This window comes from Drosophila willistoni (genome assembly GCF_018902025.1).
Source record: "Drosophila willistoni isolate 14030-0811.24 chromosome 2R unlocalized genomic scaffold, UCI_dwil_1.1 Seg167, whole genome shotgun sequence".
Lineage (NCBI taxonomy): Eukaryota > Metazoa > Arthropoda > Insecta > Diptera > Drosophilidae > Drosophila > Drosophila willistoni.
The window spans coordinates 5,946,896-5,963,739 of record NW_025814050.1 but is presented as its reverse complement, the minus strand read 5'-3'; positions in this window follow the sequence as shown (position 1 = coordinate 5,963,739).

Genomic DNA, 16,844 nt, shown 5'->3' with positions numbered 1-16,844 from the left:
TCACATACTTCTATTCAAAATCAAAAAACCTTAGAAAATTTTAAAACTCTAAAAAAAGTTCTACAATTTGATGGTACAGAATACAATAAACTATAGAAGAAAGCCCCAAAAAGAGAAACAATGAAAAGTAATTCGTTAAAGATAATTGGCAGATATTTCTTGGATTATGATGCTGAGTTAAGATCACATATGGAAATTCTGGCAATTCGTTTTTCCGAATCAATCCAGTCTAATATTTTGAAATTTCAGAATTAAGTTAAAGTTATTTAAAATCTAGTTACTTGCAAATGTCGTGACTTATTTTGGCATATCTTCTGTTTTTTAAGTGACAGATCGTAGTTGCCACTTAGGTTGGATGCAAAAGTCAAGAGAGTTCAAGGAGTGGTTTAATTTGAAGTTTAAACTTTGAAGTGTTAGACTACTTATAGATCGAAAGTTTAACAGGGTGACTTTAAAGTATCTATTGCAAAACTTAATTCCTAGGTTCGTCGACTGAGAGAAAAGTGGGAGGTAACAAATTAATCACATCCTGCAAAAACCTAAGTAAAATGTGTGTATGTGCAAGACCTTGAGACGCTTTTGTTTTGGGAAATAATAGAAATAGTAATTTTATTTCGGTACATACATAAACCTTAAATACTCTATGCTATTAATGTTTTATTTATATTATGCCCTAACATAACAGATGCTATGAACAAAATGAAGTTTAAATTTTTAGTTGATGTAATTAAAGTAGGCAAATATCAAAGCCAATCGAAGTTTTTCATTTTAGAACAAATAATTCGGCCTCGCAGGCTATTACGAAATTACATAATTTCCCTAAAGAATTCATATTTTGAAGTCTTGACAAATTGTATATTTTTAATGGTTCTTCATTTCACTAATCATTGATCATTTTGAACAGGACGGAAAGTAACTATAACAAGGTTTTTGTCTTAACATCGTTTCAGGGAAGACAACCTCTATTAGGACTCCTCTGGCGTTTGCTAGCGCCATAGATCACGATCACATGCGGATTGTCTTTAGATATAGTGTGTTTCTTTTACCAGCTTCTACGGCGTGTAACTTGTTGACAAGCAACTGTCACCACCATCATCAGCGATGTAGGCGCCATATTGTGTTGAAGCTTCGCCAACTTGCAACTCGTTGTGGCTGCACACTCTTCCATGTGGTAGTCTCTGATGCTGGTGGACTATAGAGCCATGGCAGGCCAATTTCCACACAAATAAGCCGCCAATTTGCCCCCGCTAGACATCTCAGCTCTTAGCGAGCAGCCAGCAGACAGGCGAACAAGTCGAAAGCTAACCCACCAGACACTAAGTCAACTAAAGACCAGGCAAGAGAGACAGAAAGAGACAGAGACAAGTGAAACCAACCATGGGCTATACTTACGGTGGTACAAGCTAAAGACCCTACTAAAAATGATACTTGTTTAAGGTTTTTTTTACTCCATTTCGAACCACTGTTAAGGCTTTTCCTTGTCTTTTGGCTTGTTATGGTCGGGATACTGGTGCGGCTTTTGGTTATAAATCAGTTTGCGCGTCTTTTAATAAATTGTAATTGAGTCGCGAGTCGCGACTGTAGTTCATAGATACATTTGTATCTTGCAGCTTTCAGCTCTCATCCTCATTTGCCTCCTCCTGCACATCGCGGAACTAACTCTCTAGGCTGCGATTGTGATCGCGTGTGGGAATGCATCCTCATACAGAAAGAGAGTGAGACTGAGTTAGAGAGAGACAGGAGTTGAAGAAGCCAAGATGATCCTTATGGCTTGTGCAACCAACGACCCTAAAGTTGGTTCCCCCCTCTCACCATCTTGTAGTTGTTGTATACATGGCACTTTGCCGGCTGTCGCCACTTTGAGTATGGGTTTAGGTATGGGATTGGGATTGGGATTGGGTTTTTGAGTTCGAGTTCGCGGGGTTCGTCGTGGCATGCTTGAAAATCACGTAATGAAAAATGTTTTGTGAGCAATTTTTCTTTTCATTTGTTTCGCATGCTTCTCTTTCGTCTGCCTGGTTTTTTGGTTTTCGTTATTTTTTTTTTGTTCCTTCTTCTTCACTTCTCTGTTGTTGTGTTGTTTGTGTGTCGAGCAGCAATAAAACTCATTGAACATGAGTTGGTTTTTTGAAGCACAAACATGGAACAATTAATGCAACATATGTTTAAACTGTAAAGGAAGAACAACAGCAACAACAACACAATACCAAAGGAAGAGAAAAAAAAATGCAAAAGGAAAATAAAATCTTTTTTTTTGCGAGAACCCATTCTATAATCGAATAAATCGAATTAGTTGGTTAAAACTACAGAATTGGCTAACGATTCGAGGCACGCAAAGCAACTAAAAACGAAAAATATAAATAATTAGATCTAGAGTGCGTTAACTAGCAAAAGTTATTCAACGAAGAACTAATACCCTTTCTAAGGAGACTCATTTCCTATTTATCAACATTTTATAGTTAAGAAGAATTTGAGATTAGGTCTATACATACAGATTATTATACGAATTATACTTTTTCATAATTGTTTATATAATTATTAAATTCTTAGTTTTAAGCTACTAAAAATTATATATGATGGCACTACAAGAACTTTGTTGGTACCAAAAAACAAATTCCATGTAATAGATGATTTACAAATATTTTCTTAGGCAATACTTGTGAATGTTTTTCTTAGTATAGTTTTAGAAACTACAAATAGTATTCCATTAACCCATTATAAGAAATAAATATGTGCAGAAATGTTAAAAAAAAAAACAAAATTGGGTTCTAGCCAACTTCAGTAAATCTTATGAATTTCAACAATTTTAAAAAGGAGAGCAGATTTTCTGCTCAGTTGTTTCTAATATCAGCAGACTTTGTCTTAAACGTTAAAACTAGTTGAGAACTCCATCTACATTAGGTGAAAAAAGAATGGCAAAGCTTACATTTTCTTTCTCATAACTAAAAGAAATATTTTATATATGTACATATATTAAAAAAAAGCTTTCCAAAAACATTTATTTTAATTTAATTCCCGAAAGCTTGAGAAATTGTTTGAAGATAACTAAAATTTAACGAAATATAAAAATGGGCTATCAGAATGCATTTTTGAGGGAAATATAGAATTTATAAGAGTCAATTGATAAACAAATGATATTAATAGATGAAAGACTTGCCCAAAAGTATATAAATTAATTGTTGTAACTAAGTAATTGATTCGCAAATACATGTTTTAATAGGCTATAATTTAATAGGATTTTTCCAAAACTGTTTTAAGTTCTTATTTTCATATTTGGAACGCTTACTGTGCGTCAAAGCCAAACCCGTGTTTTGTATTCAAAATATCCGGCTTCACATAGATTTTCGCATATTCACAGTTTCCAAAGTCTAAAGTCTCTAAAAGATATGCAGAAAGACACTGCGGCAATACTCTCCACCCCAACTGGTGATAATAGTTAATCCTAAATGACGGTGTATTCTACAACATATCCAAAATTCATCCAAATCGGTGAATCGCATACCTAAAGTTCCCCTTGTCAGACAGACAGATTTCTTTTCTAGCTTTACTCAGTTATAATTCCCAACTGGTTCTTGTGCTGAAGAAGCAGTGTGGGATTACAATTCACAAGTAGTGAGAGAACTTGCACACTTTTTGGTTTATTTTCAAAATGACTTGCGGATTCAAAGGAATGTTTAAAATAAGTTACATATTTACAGCTTTATTTTTATAAATTTTAAAGCTTTGCATGGACTCAATGACTTTATTGACCCTTTATGAAGAAGAGTATAAAAAAATTAATTTCATAACGTTGATGAGATGCCAACGCCTACTTTTTGGAAAAATCGTTAGGCATCGATGTGTATTTGCTGATTCCAATTGCCAACTTTTCTAATTGAAAGTTTTTTTCCTGGTCTTTTCGATGCCATCGATTGCCAAGATATGAATTAACCTGGACCAGCAGATATGTGTACAGAGATATGTACTAACAACACACAATCGTAGATATAGGAGAGTACGTAGAGGTTCACTTACTCGCATATGAAAAATTGTTCATTTAATTGTATCTCTCTAGGAAGAGGGCAAACCAATTCAACCAACCAACCGACCAATTTCGCATCGCTTCTTTAATTGCTTTGTGGCACAAGGAAAAACTCGTATTTGTATTTGTTTTCTTTTTTGTTAAGGGGGCGGGTCAATTTATGGCTTATCATTTTTTTCTGGCTTTATTTTGTTTTGCCTTTTGTTTTTCTTTTTCTGTAGCAGGTGGTTAGCTGAGCATTCGACTGGGTTATGGGTCAGTTTAAATACTTAAAATGGAATAACGGTTGCAGGCGCTTCGAAGGAGCTAGTGATTGTTGTTGGGTTTTCTGCTTAAATGTGACTAGCATTTGGATACATTGTTATACTTAGAGTTATCATTGGATAAAGTGAATTTCATTTTCTTAAATTAACTTCCAATTCCTTAACCCATTTTCGGTAGGGCTCCTAAAGTGGCTGTAAAGGGACTTTTTTTTACGGTAAGTAGCATTCAAATCTAAATCTGTTGGTACTAAAATATTTTCATTTTATATTGCTTGGAACCGACTGTTCTAAAAGTCGAATTTGAAGTTGACTTTATGTAAATTTTATTATGTAAACAGTAAAATTTTTCCTCTTTTAAGATTTTATACTTAATGCCAATATTTGGAACTATTTGCAATAATTAGCACTTACTTTTGGTTTACAATATTTTTCGTACAATATTTTTAATACGAAGTATGGTCTCAAATTTAAATATTTTTAAGGTCCCACATGGACACTAAAGAAATAATATTGAGAAAATAGAGTATTTTATCTTAAAATTTAACAAATCAAACGAACTAAATGTATAATTCTCTTTGATTTCAAGTGGCTGAAGTGGCTGGAAAATGGGTTAAAGACAAATTGCAAATAAGAAATGTGTGACAAAAGTCGTTGACGGCCTGTAACAACTCTCTATTCACAATTTTGAAATATTTAAAAATGTTCTCTTAAAAATTGATACATAGATCAAAATTTATCGCATTAATTCAAATCCGTTTGGGTTTAAAGAAATAACAGGAGATTCTAAAGATTGGCATCTTGTTGATATACATAAAATATAATTTAATTTACTGACTCCATTTTTGATTTTTTTTATCTATATCAACATACATAGTTACCTTTTAGCTTAATATTCATAGTCGGCGTATAAACGTCAAAAATTTTAAAATTAAAAAAAATTCTGGATAAAAGCTGCGAGTAAGAAGAAAAAAACAAGGTACAAGTTCGAATCTTTGAAAACTGTTCAAAATTAATTTTTTTTTATTCATATGAATCGAGTTTTTTAGGTGGCGCACTTGGGAGATTTTCACACTTGGTATCTTTAAAAATTGAATCATCTCTGCTACCAGACAATTGTCAAAATGTTTGAAACAAATTGGAAATATTGTGATTTTTAATCATTCATCCAATAAAAACTCCCATAGGCGAACATCCTTGGGACCGACAAAATTCTTCGTCTACGCTCGCTTATTGAAGGAGTTCGCAAAGAGAGGTTTTACTGTAAAATCAAAATGTTACTAAAATTTATTTGTGAAAAATACTTTGGGTCACAATTTATAGATCTTTTATACAGATTTGCAGTTTTTTAGTTTATACAAATAACTAGTCCAAGCCTTGCTATTAATCACGATATTTTATTATTTTCCTGGTATTCTAACTTTTCTGTTAGGAGTTATTAAGTAATAACTATGATCAAAATCTCTAGAGATTTAAAGACTTTTTCTAAATATTTGTTTAAGCTAGTCTTGAGAGTTCCCCATCTAGTAACCTTCAGTTTCATTTTATATCTATCAATGACAGGTGCTGACTGCTGCCACTTGAGTTGAGATACTCTCATTCTTTTACTTACATAATTCCATGTCAATTCCAATGTAATTTATAATGAAACCAGCAACCCGCAGAAGCCGCAATATATATACGAAATCCCCTCAGTGAGGAGCACAAAAAATGTGAAAGAATGAAATCACAAAAACCTCTCACAATATGCCTATTGTTCCAATATTCCACCACAAGAATAGCAAAATAAAAGGAATAAGTAGCAGACGATGAAAAGAAAACATATTTTGCGTCCATTATATTTCATAAGTCCTTGAATACAGGAGTAAATACAATTCTAATGCACTCAGGCAAAGCAGTATCCTTTAGCCTTCCTTCTTATAGTTACATTTTTTTCTCTTTTTGCAACACTCTACTAAAAAACACTATCTTTTTGGGATTAGCGAAAGGATTACACATATGTCGAATGCGGTTTGATTTTTTCCATACAATTTCAACTGACAACAGCTGACAACTGCAGACAATCAAGGATATGCCTAATAATGATAACGATGATGATGATGATGATAATACAACAATGTTTAGAAAGGATATTTCTGGGTAGCATAACCGAAGAAGGAGCGCCAGCATGCCGGCTGGCAATTCAAGTGGAATTTTTTCTTTCATTTTTTCTTATTATTATTAATTTTATTTTATTTTTTTTTGCTCTCCGTTTTTCATTTCGCCAGTAGTTGTTGAGAGACATCTGATATTATTTCGCTAATTCGATACTTTTATTTCAAGAAACGGGCCCCTGCCTCTTTTCTTTCCCTTGCAACACTCCCTCTGCCACTCTTGTCTTTGGTTTTGTTCTTTTCTGTTTGGTTTTTGGTTTGGTTCCTTTGCATAATTTTTCATAATTTTTCTCTTATTATGATAATTTTTGTGAAAAATTTGTGTATGAAATGCAATATGATCCGTTATTTATATGTCTGCGGGCAGTTCGTGTTGGTTAAGGAATATCGATTCACCGTTATGTGGGCGCTGGACCACACATAAATATCATTATACCCTGCATAAATAAGGTATATCAAAATGATGTCCTTTTTAATATAAGTTTTATATTTACACGATTCTGATTCGATTCGATTGTTGTCCTAATTTTGGTTTCTTTCTATTATTTTGCAAAAGTTCTATATAGAATATCGATTCGAGACATCTTTCAGCGCTAAAAAAGGTTTTAATTTTTTAAACAAATCTTTAGAAGTTAAAATCTTTAAAGTCTATAACACTGATAACTGATAGATCATTGCTATAAGTGTTACATAGCGTTAAACTATGGTTGCAATTTTTTATATTTAGTAAAAATTAGTTAAAATGTCCCTCATAATGTTAATTAAAGTTTGGTCTCATCTTTGAAGGTGAATCGAAGGGCATACAAAATTCGACTGCTACAAATTATTGTTAATCTCTTTGTTTATGCTTGTTCTTGTTGGGTTTTTTTTCTGTTTGTGATTTACAGGTGACAACAGCTGTCAATTGGCCACAGTTGCCCAAACGATGGAAATGCAGCCAAGCAGCAGGTGGAGTAGGACAACTCGAAGGATAAGATAGAGCGTGGGATTGATTGAGCTTTGAGACGGAGCCCGCATCGTTTGTAGTAGTGAGATTTGCATCCGCTAAACTCACGGAAACCACAACTTGATCACGTTTCTCTCAAGTCCTTTTGCTATGTTTAATTTCTCATATATATCCGTATATCCTGCCTTCGTGTCCTGCCTGTGGCTTGGCTTGGCTTTGAGCAGAAGCATAAGATGGGCGACTTGGGGTGGTATGTTATTTTTCTGGGTTGATTTACCAAAGAAAAGAAATTTTTGTAAATTTCTTATAGGAAGTATGAATTACGGGGCAACGTTTTTGCTTTTGTTGTTTGCCAATCCCCTTTGGATTTCACCCGCCTTTCCCCCCCTCTCTATTCACACTATTCCCATTGCCGGCTTTGGGCTGTGTGGCTTTAGTTCTGACGTCTTGGGGTTTTTATATTATTTTTTTTCCCTCTTGCTGCTGCTTCTTAAACAATGTCTATATGTGAAATGTATATGGCTTTTTGTTGCTGTTGTTTATGTGTGCTTCGAACTCTTATGGAGGTAGAAATATATATGTATATGTATATAGAAATGTACTTATTAAACAGGGTGCCGCTAAATACAATAAAGAAATGCTGGATTTAAATACTGTTGAAAATTCTGTGCCATAAACGGGGATTCAAAGGTTTTGCATGTTTTAATATCGAAAACATATTCTAAATGAAACTTTGCTTTGAATGAAATTTGAATAAGAGCTGATTAAAACTGAATTTGCAATAAAATATTGTTCGAAACTACAAAAAAAAACCATAGAAAGTTGGCCTACATAAGTAATCCTAGAGTCAAGAAATGTTCATAATGTTTATTTATAAAACTCATTAATAAGTCTTATTATTATCTTATTATTTGTAAGTAATATTGTACATAATGGAATCATTTCAAAACTATCTTTTTTTGCCACTTACATTAATTGTTAAATAAGTTGTTTACTGTCATGCTAAAAGGACTGACCAAAAAAACAAACATGATAAAATAATATACAAATAAAAAGTAAAAACCACCAAAATTAGACTTTAAGCCAAATGATTGCAACTTTAGTATAACAACAACAACTAAGTAGTACTACTAGTATTACTAAAATAATAATAATACAAAGTTCCAAATGATTGTAAGTTTAGTTGAGGTAGGAAGGTTTCTTTATGAAACTTTAATGTCCATAGTTTTTTTCTGTTTTTTAACAACAAGATTCAAATATTTCTTCTTAGTCCTAGGTACTTAATTTAAATCTAGGGGATGTATGCAAACAGCCCTAGTCTCTTTTTAATTGGGTTGGTCTATCTAAAAGTTCTTGTTGTGAAGAAATGCCGAAAGCTGTTAGAAATTGAAATGTAATTTGATAGTGTTAGACTACTCATAATTTAGCTATAAGAACATATGATTGTTAGTGTTGTAAGACACAGTGCTGGAAGATACTAGAAGGGCTAGTGTAGAAAAGCGGTCACTTAATATCGAGCCGTGGAGAGAAAAGCGTGAGTAAAATTCGCCATTAGTTTTAAGTTATATATGTAATATTTCCTAGGAAATAAAACTCTCTACTCATCAACTCCTCAACAATTTGGATGAAAGGGGCGCTTGGAGAGGGTCCAGAGTTATTATAAGCGAAGGGGTCCACGGCGGCGTGGGTCAAGTCAACAGTTCTTTTTTCAAAGTTGGACTAATTTTTGTTAGGTAAGTGATCGTTTGAGTTTTAATCTGAAATCAATCGTTTTTTTTGGTTTTTTTTTTGGGTTTATTTACAGATATACATATGTGTGTATTTACTTAAGCAAACAAAAATGCTTATTTTACTATATAATCCCAGTTTAAATTTTAATTGCATTTTGTGAATTCAATAAACTTTACATACTAAGGATAGGTATAAATCGTCCGTTGTATTTCTTAAATAAAGTTGATATGATGATAGCCATATATAGAGTTATGTATATACATACATACATATGTACATATGTACATGAACTCTGATTAAAACTTAATGACTAAAAATCTTTTACTAGCGCCAATAAAACAATCATGATATTTAACAAAGTTTTTCCAAAAAAAATTGAAAATACAGAGAAATTATACAAAAAAACATATAATAAAAATAAGTTGTTATTCATCTTTCAAAATAGATCAAACTCATTACGAAACTAAATGAACTTGGTTCCTGAGAATTAAGAGTTTAAATTCCAAAACTGTGCAAATTAATATTTTCAGTGTTGTTGTTTTTTTTTTTTTTTCTTGTGTTCCTGCAGATTGCAACTTTTCTTATTGTTAAATATTCAACAGACATTTCAATCAATGCAGCTGATGTAGAAAAGTTGCCTTGTATAAAACTTATATATATGCACATTTCCACTTACCCCCCCTCCTCCCTGTAAGTCTCCACACACGACCAAACACACATGATGGAGTAACAGTTAGTTAGTTTTTTGTTTGAGTAAAATCAACGCCATATTGTAGACATTGTTAAGGTTTTTGTGAAAATTTTATAATTAATTTTCTGGTTAACATGTTTTTCCCATACACACGAACATATAGATATATAGAAATTCATATATATGATGTACATATGTGTAAATATGCGCAAAATCCATACAATACAAGGACTTCCTCACTCCCTTCCTTTTCCTCCCCCCGAGATAGTCCATATTCTTTACCATTTTGCCTGTTGTTATGGCTTGGCAAAGTTCAGGAAGTGTGTTTACAAAGAAAAAGCCTTTTGTACAAGTATCAGATTCCTGTACTGATTAAAGAAGCAAACCTCATACAGAATGAAAGGGGTAGCAGAGAGGGAAGATTGGGTGATGGGAGAAAGAAGCTGAGAATTTTCTGCCCCCCCACCTCTCTCTCGCTGTCTTTGTCTCTGTGTATGTGTATGCTAGGAATATTTATTAAAAATTTAAACATTATAAATGATTTGCCACACGGTCTCTCATATCCTGTTTGTGCATTTTAGTTCATTTTTTGTTTCCATTTCTTCTCGTCTCGTATTTCTCTGTCTTGTGGCGCCATGACTAGACAGTTTTCTAAAAGATGACCCGAACTCTGTCTATATTAACCATTAAGAAGGCATTTAAAATCTACACACTCACACACACACACCCATTCCCTTACAAAGAGGGAGATAGCGAGAGGATTGGCCTGGCTTCATGCGTCTGTTGTAAGTTTTCAAACGTCATTTACTTTGTTTCCAATTCAATTTTGATAAACTAAAAAAAGAAAAAAAACAAAACTCTTTTTTAATACCCTGTATTTCAAGCTAAGAGGGTTATATGAAACTTGAAAGAATTATCAATCTGATCTTATTGCTTAACAGTTTACAAAAAAAGATTGCACAAAATTATAAATATAATTTTTAGTGACTTGGCGCTAAAATTAAGTTAAAAAACATATTTTATTTTGAATCTTTTTTTTTATATAAAGAATCGGTTAAATCTTATTTGCCGTATCTTTATAAAGTAAAGTCATTACTACTTTAATTTTTATAGAGACAAAAATAGAAAAATATAGAAATTTACTAATCCATTTTTTTAAAAAATATAAATATTTTGACACCTTTTCAAGTTTGAACAAGGACTCAAGCATGAGGTTATAAGGGATTTTGTTTGCTTTGTCATATAATGGTATATAATTTGGTAAATTTTTGGATTTATTGTGAAAAAATATAGAAAAAAATTTAGATCCACTCAATACTGTTGCTTTAAATCGCAAGTCCCATCGTAGATGTTCTTTTTGCTCTCGATGAAGTAATACTGAAGGTAAGATTAATATCGGATAATGGAAAGAATTTAGGATTTGAATTCAAATTTTTACAGGGTTTATAGTTCGAGCTTAAGGTGTAAATTTTTGCAAATATAAAAATGCTTTAAAGTTTATAATACTATTTATTAAATTATCAAAAACTTTGAGCCTGCAAATTGATTGTTTTTGATGAGTTATAGAGATATTTTTAAAATTTAAACGATTTTGTTTCAATTGTATATCAAGACCCTGGTCGAAATACGATCAAAAAATACTGCATGTCAACTGATTCCGATCTGATTGCAATTGTTATGAACAATATACAATGTATATTCCATTTTCAACTTATTCTATTGACCCTATGTGCCTCTAACTCTTTGTAATCATGGTCTCATGTTTAATTATGAAATATTTAGAGAGCAAAATAATAGTAGTAAACTTTGTATTATGGTAAAAACAAACATTTTTACAACTAAATTGGTTTTCTGCACTAAATTTAGTGTACTATAACTAGTATACTATCAATAAAAACATCGATGTCTATGTTCATCGATGGTTTCAATGTTAATAATCGATGGTGTTTAAAACATGGGGCTAATATCCCGATGCATCGATGTATGTACATATGTCTGATGTGTTTCCAATTTAATAAAGTTCACTGTTTTGTAATAATTAAAAGTTCTCATAATAGTATTTAAAATTAATCTTAAATAAATAAGGTATTAACAAAATATTAATATCTTTTCTCATTGTTATCCTTATCTTTCAAAATCTATTTGATAAAGTTTTTATGGGTTTACGAAATAAAATTTCGTTTACCTGATTTGGGCTTATTCAATTTATTTTATCTGTTAACATTTTGTCAGTCGGTGGAAAACCATTTACGTTATCTTTGTTGTCATTCTGAAAAAAATGAGCTTTAAGTTATAGCTTAAATAAGGTTTGAAAAGGCTTTTTAAAGACAGCTTCATTTAATTATATGATAAAATTTGATAAGTGGCAAATAGAACCGATGTTTTGGCGAAACATCGATACATCGCTGAACATCGACAAAAACATCGGTAAACATCGGAAACATCGCCAAACGAACATCGATGTTTTTTTGCATCACTAGTATATTTAATAGGCAAAGAAAGACCCTATTTTCTTAAAAAGAAGGCTAAGGATAAATTCTAAGTGCTCCTTATTTAGTTAAGCAAAGGAACTACTATTTTTTCCTCGTAGCTGTATTTATGTATTTATGACTGGTAGCAGAACCTTATAGTAGCATTAAAATTCAGAAGGATTCAAAGCATTAAGGTATCTAGAAAATACTCAAAAATGTTGACTTTTAGAATTTTTTCTGCATGACAAATTATTAAAATTACTCGAGCACTTCAAAGACCCAATAGCTGGGCAAACCAGAGCGCCAAAAAGAGTTGAAAATTATTTGAAAATGTTTCCCTTCAATGCCTATCCATATTAACCAGGGTATCCAGAAGTCAATTCCACAACTAAGTGTCAAGATTTATATCTTTTTTTTCTGTTGTAGTCGAAGAGTGACATGACATCCATGACGATAGGTAGCCAAATTGCTGCATCATTGCTTTTGGCTCTTTCAGTGTTTTGCCGCCAAATGGCATAAGATGTTGTTTTTCGGTTTCTCTTTCATTTTATTCATTGATTTCCTTTTGTGCAACTTGCTTCGTTTTTTATTGTTATTATTGTTATTTTTATTGTGTATCCTTCACTGCGATTGTGTAATTCTCCCCTCCTTGATGTGTGTGTCTGTGTGTGTGTATGCTCCTTTTTTTACTCTACGTCATGCCATGTGATCCATCTTAATTCTTTCAACATTCGTCATCAGTTTAGGGAAAATTTCTATTGAGTAAGTTTCATTCTGCATTTTAATTTGTCAGCGCTTCTTATTGTTGTTGGGTTTTTTATTTCGGTTTGCCAAATGTATTGCCTAACATTGGGCGCTCAGGACACGAGTGTGTATATGTGTGTGTGATCGATGACGTTTTTATTTGCATTATATGTGAGTGTGTGTGATGGATGGCTTTTTGAATTGGCTTGGGTCTCCGGCAACGAATTTCCATAAGCGCCGTTACCCAAAATTTAATTTAAATTGAAAGTGTTGAGCCAAATAAAGGATAAGAAATTTGAGGATGGGATTAGAAGGTTTAATAATTGGGTTATGAATCACTTGAATAATAGTCTAAATTTTAAAGGCAGCAAATCAATATCACATTATGTGTTATCTTTTGTCTTTAATTACCTAATATGTTTTGAACTGCGAATCTTCTTTCTCATTTTATAACTTTTTAGTTATTAAAGTTTTAGTTCAAGCCACTGGTTCTTATTTATGCTAAAAATCAAATTCTAGTGAAAGAATAGAGTCATTTATTTTTGGTTATTACGTAATAGCATAAGACTAAATGTTATATGATTAAGTTAATTGTTTTTAATAGCGAACAATTGATTAGTACGCACCAAAAAACAAATATACTTGCAATACCATATGTTAAATATAATTTTTAATTCGATAGAGGAGTTCTTAATTCTAAGACTCTTTGTACTGCTGGTTTTCTCGACTTCTCATCCAAATTAGCAGACTGTGACTCTCGCCGCTTTACTTTACTTTACTCATGACTTTTGACTGCTGCTGCAGTTTCAATCTGCATAAGGGAGTCGGAAATTTGTTTTTGAAATGTGAAATATTTCATATCAGCAATGAGTTTTCACGGAGGAGGAAATCTATAAGTTATCAGAATCAGACGGTCTTACTTGTATTTAGTTTTTATCCTATGTACACATTTAGCGAACTGAACCCCAAACCGGCATTGTTTGTCGAATCGAATGCCATATAAAGTGGTTTTTCTTCACATGTATGTATTTAGAAAAATCTGAAAATATTATTATGAAATATATGATGAAAGGATTTAAGTATTGCAGATTTGTAGTTGAGAAGCTTTTAGAAAATATTTGAAATGTCTGAATATTGTTAAAATATGTTAAAATATTAATTTTCGATTTTGTAGTTTGGTTTACTGCTTTTATTTCATAATGTCAATAATACTTATTTAAGAGAAACTGAAAAGTATCTAGTAATTATAAGTTACAGTTACAGATTGTAGGCACTATATAAAACTAAATCTATTATTAATTAGAAACTTTTCTTTATAGTTTTTAGTGCCTTCATAGTGTAAGGATTTAAAGTAAGTACTTATAAGTATGAGTCCGTCACAATTATGAGTTTTGAAGTTAATTACTTGGCCAAACCTTGCATTCAAATTACTGAGCTTTACAGCTTGAATATGGAAGTATATAGTGTCTCCTACTAGTGTAAGAGCACACTGTGGTTTGTAATATGAACCCCAAATCGTGGCCTTTGAAATTTTACTTTTATTTGGGAATCCTCGGCTGTTTTTTTACCTATGTACTTTTATTGTCCTAGTGTCTGATGTTTTTTTTTCATGCATTTTACTGCATTGTTTACAAATTTATATGTACTTTATTTCATCTTTACACTTGGGAATTTCCATTAGGTTCATAGCTTAAAATATGTACTGCAATAAGCTTTCCGTTTCAACTCGAGCTATTAGTTTGCGAAGATCCAATTTCGACGCCTAATGATTCAAAAGCGAAAATAGCACCAAAGGTAAGTCAATGACTTTATTATGTTCATATATTAAGCTGGAAATTGGCACATGGCCTACTCTCGACATAGAAGTGTAGGTATTACAGAAACATTTTCTTTAAGCAGAATACTTTAGAATTTCAAATGACAACATTAGGAAAAACTTCTTTAATCCTCCACATTTGGAAATCTTTTCAAATTACTGCCACAATTTGACACTACAAATGGGAATTATATATGGGTATTCCTTACCCACATACATATATAGGTAATGTGTTAGTGCAGTTGATGCGTGCTAATATATCACGATTATGTCAGTCGGTTGTGTTTGTGGCCCAGCATGTGGGCATTAAACAGAAACGAATCAAAAAGGGCCAAAACAATTTGCGTGCGCACGCGTACAGCGCCAAAACGAATTAAGCCTGATGCACCAGCCAACTGATAATTCAATTTTTTTTTGTTTGTTCTTACTTTGGTTTGGTCTGAATGGTAAGGAGCGTGAGGAGATGAAGTTGGGGGAGTTATTCAATTTGTCCTTCCAACTGAAAGACAAAAACACGCACAACAAATAACAGACAAACAATTTGGCAAGTTGGCAGTTCGATTTGCCATAATGCATGAGAAATCTGTGCGTGACACGCAAGCCATGGGCAGAAGACAAAAAATGGGCAAAGTGTTGGAGATTCATTCCGATTTCGATTCTGATTTCGGGTTCTGGCAAATCATCGCTGTAATCTCTCCCAGCTGCTGTCAAAGTAGAATGAATGAATGAATGAGTGAGTGAGTCAGTGAGTGAGTGAGTGAATGGGTTAAGCAATTGTTAAGCAATTTATGCAAAAAGCAACTGAATGACAGCCCAATCTCCCTTCCTCTCCCTCTCTATCTATCTATCCATCTACCTATGCATGTATCTCTATCTCTATTTCGGCTGTCAAATTTGCCAAATCATGATGACGTATCGCCAAACCAAACCATGTTTGACACTGCCGTTTTTCGTTATTTTTTTTATTTGCAGTGACTCTACCCTTTTTCCATTTTGCCTCTGTTTTGTATTATTGTTGCTCATCAAGGGCTGTAAAAGGGTTGCATATTAATTTTCCCCGAAAGGGAATAATTTCCGTTTTTCTATTTGTTTGCTGCATATGAGGCAAAGAGATAAAGATGTGGTCCGTCGTGATTCACACCAACAATTTATGATTAGACTAGAAATACCGGGAAAAAATGAAGGAGGGGTCTATTATATAAAAAACGTTTGCTGTGCAAAGCTCTAAGAGTTACATGAACATGTAATCGTTCGACTCTTTAGTACATAAACATACATACTTAGCTTTCTATTTGGACCTATTTTCTTTCCTTCGTAGAACTCATGGACTATAGTAAGAAGCTAAATTTTCACCCAAATTGAAATTTATTATGTAACTTAGCTTAATCAGAACGCACAAATTACTTATAAGTCTGATTAACTCTATATTTTTAAGTACCTACAGTTGCGAAACTAAAAATAGCACCACTTGCAGAGGTAATGTGTTCAAAGGATTTCAAGAAAATCCTTGAGAAACTTTGAATACGTTGGATATTATTATAATTTTTGTTTGCTTTCATTAGTAGTAAATATTTTAGGTTTACGTTTTCGTATTCACATCTTTCTTGATCCCTGAATTAATGCTAAGAATCCATCGAACACATAACCTCAGCAAGTAGTGCCATTTTTAGGTTCGCAACTGTATATCCTAGGACTATCCTTTACCTTTTTTCCTTACTTTGTGATCTCTTCTGAGACGTCGCACTTTTTTCCTAAAGCTCAAACAGTTTTTAGGTAAGTATTTCAACACAAATCCAAATACGAACTTTTATTTTGTCTATTTTTATTTTGTACTAATTACACTGTTACTGATATATATGTAGGACCTTGTATCTAATTTGATTAAAATTTGATGATATGATGCCTAGCTTTGTTTAAGTGTCAACTTTTTGCTTATAAAACATAAAAACGCGAAACTTTATACAAAGATGAGAACAGGTTTTCTGTTTTGTTTTTATAGGTATACACAATC